Here is an 11,787-nt window from a genome sequence, read left to right as displayed (position 1 = left end):
TTGCTTGCAGCGCCTGCATTTGGGTCTGCTGCAATTTTTTCCTCCTCTCATGGGATTTGTAACCGCCTGCGTCCGGAAACCCAACCTTCCACGAAATGTAGCCTGGCATGCCTCGTGTCCGTCCAGGGTGCTCAGGATTCCCGAGGGCCATTGTGAGCTCGTCGTTCTCTCTGTCTGGAAAGAACGTCCCTTGCTGCGCTGCTTCGATATACTGCTTAAGCTTCCTAACTGGTATGTCCATTTGATCGTTCGTCCAAATGCACTTCCCTGTTACAGGGTCCAAGGTTCCGCCAGCCCCGAAGAACCAAGTCCGGCAACGTTCTGGCCAGTTAATTGTCTCTGGTTCGATCCCTTTATCAACGAGATCATTCTCAGTCTTGGCCCACTTAGGCCGGGCTATGAGGTAGCCACCTGACCCCGTGCGATGGTGATGCTTCTTCTTCGCAGCATTTTGCTTGTTTGTCGCCGACATCTTCTTACTCTTTTCCAATGTCTTGTGGGCCACAAATGCGGGCCAGTGATCTCTGATATTCTCATATCTGCCCTTGAATTCTGGTGTCTCATCATTTTCGACAAACTTATTCAGCTCTTTCTTCCACCTCCTGAATAGTTCTGCCATCCTCTTAAGAGCAAAAGACTTGATTAATTGCTCTTTAACTGGGTTTTCTGGATTATCCTCTGGCGGTAGGGTGAAATTTGACTTCAGCTCAGTCCAAAGATCATTTTTCTGCATATCATTGACATAAGACACCTTAGGGTCTTCTGTAGCCGGCTTAAACCATTGCTGGATGCTGATCGGGATCTTGTCCCTAACCAGAACCCCGCACTGAGCAACAAATGCATTCTTTGTTCGGATGGGTTCAATCGGTTGGCCGTCGGGCGCGATTGCTATGATCTCAAACCTTTCATCCGAGCTTAACTTTTTCTTCGGGCCTCGTCTCTTTACCGAAGTTGTGCTCGATCCGGAGGGCTAGAAAAAAGAACAAAGACTTAATTAATATGTGTACATACCAAAACAATGAATGCATCAATTAGCTAGTCAGCACAGGCTTAACTAATATATATACCTGGCCGGACTCGGTTCGGTCACCGGAGCCGTCATCACGGTCTCCTTCTTGCACCGGCATTGGGTCACCAGAGCCGTCCTCATGTACTTCTTCTTGCACCGGCATTAGGTCACCGTAGCCAGCTTCTTCACCCTCTCCTTCCAGACCATCGGTGTCATTGAGAACAACGAGACGGCATCACTTCCTTCTACGATTATGTCCCTCAACAACGTTTCTTTTGCTTCATCTCGGGCGGTGTCCATAGTTTCTACAAATATTTACAACATGGAAATTATTATTCAAACATGACAGATGGATATATTAGTGGCAAACGTAGAACTAGCTACCTAATCATAGTAAGGAATCATATATATTAATTAGTGGCCTCGACGCTGCTTCTCTAGGGTTTGGGGTGGCCTCGACAACGCTTCAAGGGTTTGGGGTGGCCTCGAGAACGCTTCAAGGAGGGGGTAATATCGACCCCCCCCCCCACGTGTTGAAGCTATCGGGAGGGGGTATATATCTACAATGACGACACTACATCTATGTCCCTCGACGACCCTCATTCCCGATAAAAAAAAGAGGAAGAAGAAGGAAAAAAGAAGAGAACTCCTCTATTCTTTCTTCTCCTCTTTTTTTCTTCTTCCTATTCTTTTTTTATCCTCTTCTTCCTCTCATGTTCGAGAGGATCGCCGAGGGGTCGGGAGGTTGCCTAGTGTCAAAGGATTCAACAAAACCATGTCTTCATCATTAGGCGAAAGTAACAGGTGCATGATGGTACGAAGCTCTCCAAAGTTATTTTGGAACGGAGTCCTAGATAGGATAATTCGCTTTTTGGTACAAAGTTCAGCAAGAACCTTCCAAATATAGTTATTTAGAAGGCCTTTGCTGAAATTCATACAAAAAGGCAAATTATCCTATCCGGGACACCATTCCAAAATAACTTTGGAGGACTTCGTCATGCCCTGGTTACTTCTGGCTAATGATGAAGCCATGGATTTCTTCAATACTTTGACACTAGGAAACCTCTCTCTCGACCCCTCGGCGATCCTCGACCCCTTGAACCCTCGACGACCCTGGAACCCTCGACCCCTCGGCGATCCTCTTCTTCCTCTCATGTTCGAGAGGATCGCCGAGGGGTCGGGAGGTTGCCTAGTGTCAAAGGATTCAACAAAACCATGTCTTCATCATTAGGCGAAAGTAACAGGTGCATGATGGTACGAAGCTCTCCAAAGTTATTTTGGAACGGAGTCCTAGATAGGATAATTCGCTTTTTGGTACAAAGTTTAGCAAGAACCTTCCAAATATCGTTATTTGGAAGGCCTTTGCTGAAATTCATACAAAAAGGCAAATTATCCTATCCGGGACACCATTCCAAAATAACTTTGGAGGACTTCGTCATGCCCTGGTTACTTCTGGCTAATGATGAAGCCATGGATTTTTTCAATACCTTGACACTAGGAAACCTCTCTCTCGACCCCTCGGCGATCCTCGACCCCTCGAACCCTCGACGACCCTGGAACCCTCGACCCCTCGGCGATCCTCTTCTTCCTCTCATGTTCGAGAGGATCGCCGAGGGGTCGGGAGGTTGCCTAGTGTCAAAGGATTCAACAAAATCATGTCTTCATCATTAGGTGAAAGTAACAGGTGCATGATGGTACGAAGCTCTCCAAAGTTATTTTGGAACGGAGTCCTAGATAGGATAATTCGCTTTTTGGTACAAAGTTCAGCAAGAACCTTCCAAATATCGTTATTTGGAAGGCCTTTGCTGAAATTCATACAAAAAGGCAAATTATCCTATCCGGGACACCATTCCAAAATAACTTTGGAGGACTTCGTCATGCCCTGGTTACTTCCGGCTAATGATGAAGCCATGGATTTCTTCAATACTTTGACACTAGGAAACCTCTCATATATATCCATCTATAGCCTCATACATATATAAATGGAAAAAATGCTATGAACAAAAATACATATATATCAATGCATACATCCATGGATCATCGTTGCTCATATATCCATAGTCATATATAAAAAATTTCTGCCTATGAACAAAAAACTTTCTATGAACAAAAAACTTTGTATGAACAAAAAAACATTTTTGACATATTTAGCACATTCTAAATTTCCCTAACTCTTTTACAACCACAAAATTTACTCCAACTTCATGACAGTACCCACAGTCCATTTCACCAAAAACCTTCTGATCCATAGTTTAAATTTTTTAAATTTCATTCAAATGAAATTTGAACCAGATTCAAATTCCTTGCTGAAAACCTATTCTAAACCAATCAAAAAATTCTGAAATTTTGCCATATACACAGAGAACATACATACATATATACATTTTTATAAAAATGCAAACAACAAAAAATCTAAAAAAGGACGTATACACGCTCCTTCTTTTCCTTCTTCTTCCTTCTTCCTCTTTTCTTCTCCAACACAACACTTTTTTCTTAAATGTTACATATGAACATATAAAGAGCATTATACAGCATATACAGAGCATTATATATACAGTTAACATACATACATACATACATACATACATACATACATCTTAACAAAAAAAATGAAAAATAGGCCGCGGTGGTCGGCGACGGCGACGATGGTTGGCGGTGGAGCTTACAGATGGCATGCGGGGATGGCAATGAGAAGGAAAGGGGAGGAGGCAGGGGCTCACAGCGCGGGGAGAGGTCGAGGTCGCCGGCCGGAATCGGTGTGGCGGCGGACGAACGGCCTCGGGGATGACCAGGTCGCGGGAGCCGGCGTGGTGCTTCCCCGGAGCGACGGCGACAACGGGCATGGGGAGGGGTCGGGGCCGGCCTGAGGCAGAGGCGGTGGCGCGTGGGGCAGGGACGGCGTCAGGGCGACGCGGGGCAGCGGTGGCGTCGAGGCGGCGAGGTCGGGGCAGCGACGGCGTCGGGGCGGCGCGGTGAGGCAGACGGCGACGGCGCGGGGTGGCGCGCGGCGACGGGGGCGGCGACGATGGGCGCGGGTGACGACAGCGGCGGCGACGGGCACGGGCGACGGGCACGGGCGACGGGGCAGAGGGCGGCGGGGCAGCGGGAGAATGAGGAACTGAATGAAAATTTCACAAGTGTTTTCTTATATACTGAGACCATTGGTCCCGGTTCGTGGAACCAACCGTGACCAATGGTCCCCTTTAGTCCCGGTTGGTGGCACCAACCGGGACCAAAGGTCTCTTTTCAGCAGCCCAAAGGGCGGGAAGCGGAGGCCTTTGGTCCCGGTTGGTGGCACCAACCGGGACTAAAGGGGGGCATTAGTCACGGTTGGTGCCACGAACCATGACCAATGCCCCCTTTAGTCCCGGTTGGTGCCACTAACCGGGACCAATGGCCTTGTGCTGCCCCACGTCAAAAGTTTAGAACCACCTCGCTAGCTGAGAGAGCTCGAGAGTGGTTTATAAGCGCTGCTGCGCCCATGAAGGAAATATGCCCTAGAGGCAATAATAAAGTTATTATTTATTTCCTTATATCATGATAAAAGTTTATTATTCATGCTAGAATTTTATTAACCGGAAACATAATACATGTGTGAATACATAGACAAACAGAGTGTCACTAGTATGCCTCTACTTGACTAGCTCGTTAATCAAAGATGGTTATGTTTCCTAACCATGGACAAAGAGTTGTCATTTGATTAACGGGGTCACATCATTAGTTGAATGATCTGATTGACATGACCCATTCCATTAGCTTAGCAGCCAATCGTTTAGTATGTTGCTATTGCTTTCTTCATGACTTATACATGTTCCTATAACTATGAGATTATGTAACTCCCGTGTGCCGGAGGAACACTTTGTGTGCTACCAAACGTCACAACGTAACTGAGTGATTATAAAGGTGCTCTACAGGTGTCTCCAAAGGTACATGTTGGGTTGACGTATTTCGAGATTAGGATTTGTCACTCCGATCGTCGGAGAGGTATCTCTGGGCCCTCTCGGTAATACACATCACTTAAGCCTTGCAAGCATTGCAACTAATGAGTTAGTTGCAGAATGATGTATTACGGAACGAGTAAAGAGACTTGACAGTAACGAGATTGAACTAGGTATTGGATACCGACGATCGAATCTCGGGCAAGTAACATACCGATGACAAAGGGAACAACGTATGTTGTTATGCGGTCTGACCGATAAAAGATCTTCGTAGAATATGTAGGAACCAATATGGGCATCCAGGTCCCGCTATTGGTTATTGACCGGAGACGTGTCTCGGTCATGTCTACATTGTTCTCGAACCCGTAGGGTCAGCACGCTTAAGGTTTCTATGACAGTTATATTATGAGTTTATATGTTTTGATGTACCGAAGGTTGTTCAGAGTCCCGGATGAGATCACGGACATGACGAGGAGTCTCAAAATGGTCGAGACATAAAGATTGATATATTGGAAGTCTATGTTTGGATATCGGAAGTGTTCCGGGTGAAATCGGGATTTTACCTGAGTACCGGAACCCCCCGGGAGCTATATGGGTCTTAGTGGGCCTTAGTGGAAGAAGAGGAGAGGTGGCCAGAGCTGGGCCGCGCGCCCCTCCCCCTAGTCCGAATAGGACAAGGAGAGAGGGGGCCGGCGCCCCCTCCTACTCTCTCTCTCTTTTCCCACCTCGCGAATCCTATTCCAACTAGGAAAGGGGGGAGTCCTACTCCCGGAGGGAGTAGGACTCCTCCTGGCGCGCCCTATGATGGCCGGCCGGCCTCCCCCACTTGAACCTTTATATACGGAGGCAGGGGCACCCCATAGAGACACAAGTTGATCCACGTGATCATATTCTTAGCCGTGTGCGGTGCCTCCTTCCATCATAGTCCTCGATAATATTGTAGCAGTGCATAGGCGAAGCCCTGCGACATTAGTACATCAAGATCGTCACCACGCCGTCGTGCTGACGGAACTCTTCCCCGACACTTTGCTGGATCGGAGTTCGGGGATCGTCATCGAGCTGAACGTGTGCTAGAACTCAGAGGTGCCGTAGTTTCGGTGCTTGATCGGTCGGGCCATGAAGACGTACGACTACATCAACCGCGTTGTCATAACGCATCCGCTGTCGGTCTACAAGGGTACGTAGATCACACTCTCCCCTCTCGTTGCTATGCATCACCATGATCTTGCGTGTGCGTAGGAATTTTTTTGAATTTACTACGTTCCCAACAGTGGTATCAGAGCCTAGGTTTTATGTGTTGATGTTATATGCATGAGTAGAACACAGATGAGTTGTGGGCGATATAAGTCATACTGCTTACCAGCATGTCATACTTTGGTTCGGCGGTATTGTTGGACGAAGCGGCCCGGACCGACATTACGCGTACACTTACGCGAGACCGGTTCTCCCGACATGCTTTGCACATAGGTGGCTTGCGGGTGACAGTTTCTCCAACTTTAGTTGATCCGAGTGTGGCTACGCCGGTCCTTGCGAAGGTTAAAACAGCACCAACTTGACAAACTATCGTTGTGGTTTTGATGCGTAGGTAAGATTGGTTCTTGCTTAAGCCCGTAGCAGCCACGTAAAACTTGCAACAACAAAGTAGAGGACGTCTAACTTGTTTTTGCAGGGCATATTGTGATGTGATATGGTCAAAACATGATGCTAAATTTTATTGTATGAGATGATCACGTTTTGTAACCGGGTTATCGGCAACTGGCAGGAGCCATATGGTTGTCGCTTTATTGTATGCAATGCAATCGCGCTGTAATGCTTTACTTTATCACTAAGCGGTAGCGATAGTCGTGGAAGCATAAGATTGGCGAGACGACAATGATGCTACGATGGAGATCAAGGTGTCGCGCCGGTGACGATGGTGATCACAACGGTGCTTCGGAGATGGAGATCACAAGCACAAGATGATGATGGCCATATCATATCACTTATATTGATTGCGTGTGATGTTTATCTTTTATGCATCTTATCTTGCTTTGATTGACGGTAGCATTATAAGATGATCTCTCACTAAATTATCAGGAAGTGTTCTCCCTGAGTATGCACCGTTGCGAAAGTTCTTCATGCTGAGACACCACGTGATGATCGGGTGTGATAGGCTCTACGTTTAAATACAACGGGTGCAAAACAGTTGCACACACGGAATACTCAGGTTATACTTGACGAGCCAAGCATATACAGATATGGCCTCGGAATACAGACACCGAAAGGTCGAGCTGTTGGGGAACGTAGTAATTTCAAAAAATTTCCTACGCACACGCAAGATCATGGTGATTCATAGCAATGAGAGGGGAGAGTGTGATCTATGTACCCTTGTAGATCGACAATACAAGCGTTTGGTTGATGTAGTCGTACGTCTCCACGGCCCGACCGATCAAGCACCGAAACTACGGCACCTTCGAGTTCTAGCACACGTTCAGCTCGATGACGCTCCCCGGACTCCGATCCAGCAAAGTGTCGGGGAAGAGTTCCGTCAGCACGACGGCATCCTGACGATCTTGATGTACTACTGTCGCAGGGCTTCGCCTAAGCACCGCTACAATATTACCGAGGACTATGGTGGAAGGGGGCACCACACACGGCTAAGAATATGATCACGTGGATCAACTTGTGTCTCTAGGGGGCGCTCCTACCTCTGTATATAAAGGTTCAAGGGGGGGGGTGCGGCCGGCCTAGAGGTGGCGCGCCAGGAGGAGTCCTACTCCCTCCGGGAGTAGGACTTCCCCCCAATCCTAGTTGGAATAGGATTCGCGAGGTGGGAAAAGAGGGAGAGAGAAGGAGGGGGCGCCGACCCCCTCTCTCCTTGTCCTATTCGGACAAGGGGGGAGGGGCGCGCGGCCCAGCCCTGGCCGCCTCTCCTCTTGTTCCACTACGGCCCACTAAGGCCCATATAGCTCCCGGGGGGTTCCGGTAACCTCCCGGTACTCCGGTAAAATCCCGATTTCACCCGGAACACTTCCGATATCCAAATATAGGCTTCCAATATATCAATCTTTATGTCTCGACCATTTCGAGACTCCTCGTCATGTCCGTGATCTCATCCGGAACTCCGAACAACCTTCGGTACATCAAAATGCATAAGCTCATAATATAACTGTCATCGTAACCTTAAGCATGCAGACCCTACGGGTTCGAGAACAATGTAGACGTGACCGAGACATGTCTCCGGTCAATAACCAATAGCGGAACCTGGATGCTCATATTGGTTCCTACATATTCTACGAAGATCTTTTACCGGTCAGACCGCATAACAACATACGTTGTTCCCTTTGTCATCGGTATGTTACTTGCCCGAGATTCAATCGTCGGTATCCAATACTTAGTTCAATCTCGTTACCGGCAAGTCTCTTTACTCGTTCCGTAATACATCATCCCGCAACTAACTCATTAGTTGCAATGCTTGCAAGGCTTAAGTGATGTGTATTACCGAGAGGGCCCAGAGATACCTCTCCGACGATCGGAGTGGCAAATCCTAATCTCGAAATACGTCAACCCAACATGTACCTTTGGAGACACCTGTAGAGCACCTTTATAATCACTCAGTTACGTTTTGACGTTTGGTAGCACACAAAGTGTTCCTCCGGCACACGGGAGTTACATAATCTCATAGTTATAGGAACATGTATAAGTCATGAAGAAAGCAATAGCAACATACTAAACGATTGGATGCTAAGCTAATGGAATGGGTCATGTCAATCAGATCATTCAACTAATGATGTGACCCCGTTAATCAAATGACAACTCTTTGTCCATGGTTAGGAAACATAACCATCTTTGATTAACGAGCTAGTCAAGTAGAGGCATACTAGTGACACTCTGTTTGTCTATGTATTCACACATGTATTATGTTTCCGGTTAATAAAATTCTAGCATGAATAATAAACTTTTATCATGATATAAGGAAATAAATAATAACTTTATTATTGCCTCTAGGGCATATTTCCTTCAGTCTCCCACTTGCACTAGAGTCAATAATCTAGATTACACAGTAATGATTCTAACACCCATGGAGCTTTGGTGCTGATCATGTTTTGCTCGTGGAAGAGGCTTAGTCAACGGGTCTGCTACATTCAGCTCCATATGTATCTTGCAAATCTCTATGTCTCCCACCTGGACTAGATCCCGGATGGAATTGAAGCGTCTTTTGATGTGCTTGGTTCTTTTGTGAAATCTGGATTCCTTTGCCAAGGCAATTGCACCAGTATTGTCACAAAAGATTTTCATTGGACCCGATGCACTAGGTATGACACCTAGATCGGATATGAACTCCTTCATCCAGACTCCTTCGTTTGCTGCTTCCGAAGCAGCTATGTATTCCGCTTCACATGTAGATCCCGCCACGACGCTTTGTTCAGAATTGCACCAACTGACAGCTCCACCGTTTAATGTAAACACGTATCCGGTTTGCGATTTAGAATCATCCGGATCAGTGTCAAAGCTTGCATCAACGTAACCGTTTACGATGAGCTCTTTGTCACCTCCATATACGAGAAACATATCCTTAGTCCTTTTCAGGTATTTCAGGATGTTCTTGACCGCTGTCTAGTGATCCACTCCTGGATTACTTTGGTACCTCCCTGCTAAACTTATAGCAAGGCACACATCAGGTCTGGTACACAGCATTGCATACATGATAGAGCCTATGGCTGAAGCATAGGGATCATCTTTCATTTTCTCTCTATCTTCTGCAGTGGTCGGGCATTGAGTCTGACTCAACTTCACACCTTGTAGCACAGGCAAGAACCCTTTCTTTGCTTGATCCATTTTGAACTTCTTCAAAATCTTGTCAAGGTATGTGCTTTGTGAAAGTCCAATTAAGCGTCTTGATCTATCTCTATAGATCTTTATGCCTAATATGTAAGCAGCTTCACCGAGGTCTTTCATTGAAAAACTCTTATTCAAGTATCCCTTTATGCTATCCAGAAATTCTATATCATTTCCAATCAGTAATATGTCATCCACATATAATATCAGAAATGCTACAGAGCTCCCACTCACTTTCTTGAAATACATGCTTCTCCGAAAGTCTGTATAAAACCAAATGCTTTGATCACACTATCAAAGCGTTTATTCGAACTCCGAGAGGCTTGCACCAGTCCATAAATGGATCGCTGGAGCTTGCACACTTTGTTAGCTCCCTTTGGATCGACAAAACCTTCCGGTTGCATCATATACAACTCTTCTTCCAGAAATCCATTCAGGAATGCAGTTTTGACATCCATCTGCCAAATTTCATAATCATAAAATGCGGCAATTGCTAACATGATTCCGACAGACTTAAGCATCGCTACGGGTGAGAAGGTCTCATCGTAGTCAACCCCTTGAACTTGTCGAAAACCTTTTGCGACAAGTCAAGCTTTGTAGACAGTAATATTACCGTCAGCGTCAGTCTTCTTCTTAAAGATCCATTTATTTTCAATTGCTTGCCGATCAACGGGCAAGTCAACCAAAGTCCATACTTTGTTCTCATACATGGATCCCATCTCAGATTTCATGGCTTCAAGCCATTTTGCGGAATCTGGGCTCACCATCGCTTCTTCATAGTTCGTAGGTTCATCATGATCTAGTAGCATGATTTCCAGAACAGGATTACCGTACCACTCTGGCGCAGACCTTACTCTGGTTGATCTACGAGGTTCAGTAATATCTTGTTCTGAAGTTTCATGATCATTATCATTAGCTTCCTCACTAATTGGTGTAGGTGTCGCAGAAACAGGTTTCTGTGATGTACTACTTTCCAATAAGGGAGCAGGTACAGTTACCTCGTCAAGTTCTACTTTCCTCCCACTCACTTCTTTCGAGAGAAACTCCTTCTCTAGAAAGGATCCATTCTTAGCAATGAATGTCTTGCCTTCGGATCTGTGATAGAAGGTGTACCCAACAGTCTCCTTTGGGTATCCTATGAAGACACATTTCTCCAATTTGGGCTCGAGCTTATCAGGTTGAAGCTTTTTCACATAAGCATCGCAGCCCCAAACTTTAAGAAACGACAACTTTGGTTTCTTGCCAAACCATAGTTCATAAGGCGTCGTCTCAATGGATTTTGATGGTGCCCTATTTAACGTGAATGCGGCCGTCTCTAAAGCATAACCCCAAAACGATAGCGGTAAATCAGTAAGAGACATCATAGGTCGCACCATATCTAGTAAAGTACGATTACGACGTTTGGACACACCATTACGCTGTGGTGTTCCGGGTGGCGTGAGTTGCGAAACTATTCCGCATTGTTTCAAATGCATACCAAACTCGTAACTCAAATATTCTCCTCCACGATCAGATCGTAGAAACTTTCTTTTCTTGTTACGATGATTTTCAACTTCACTCTGAAATTCTTTGAACTTTTCAAATGTTTCAGACTTATGTTTCATTAAGTAGATATACCCATATCTACTTAAGTCATTTGTGAAGGTGAGAAAATAACGATATCCGCCACGAGCCTCAATATTCATCGGACCACATACATCTGTATGTATGATTTCCAACAAAGCTGTTGCTCTCTCCATAGTACCGGAGAACGGTGTTTTAGTCATCTTGCCAATGAGGCACGGTTCGCAAGTACCAAGTGAGTCATAATCAAGTGGTTCCAAAAGTCCATCAGTATGGAGTTTCTTCATGCGCTTTATACCGATATGACCTAAACGGCAGTGCCACAAATAAGTTGCACTATCATTATCAACTCTGCATCTTTTGGCTTCAACATTATGAATATGTGTGTTACTACTATTGAGATTCATCAAAAATAGACCACTCTTCAAAGGTGCATGACCATAAAAGATATTACTCATA

The sequence above is a fragment of the Triticum urartu genome, chromosome 4 (assembly GCF_003073215.2).
Source record: "Triticum urartu cultivar G1812 chromosome 4, Tu2.1, whole genome shotgun sequence".
Lineage (NCBI taxonomy): Eukaryota > Viridiplantae > Streptophyta > Magnoliopsida > Poales > Poaceae > Triticum > Triticum urartu.
This window is presented reverse-complemented; position numbering follows the sequence as displayed.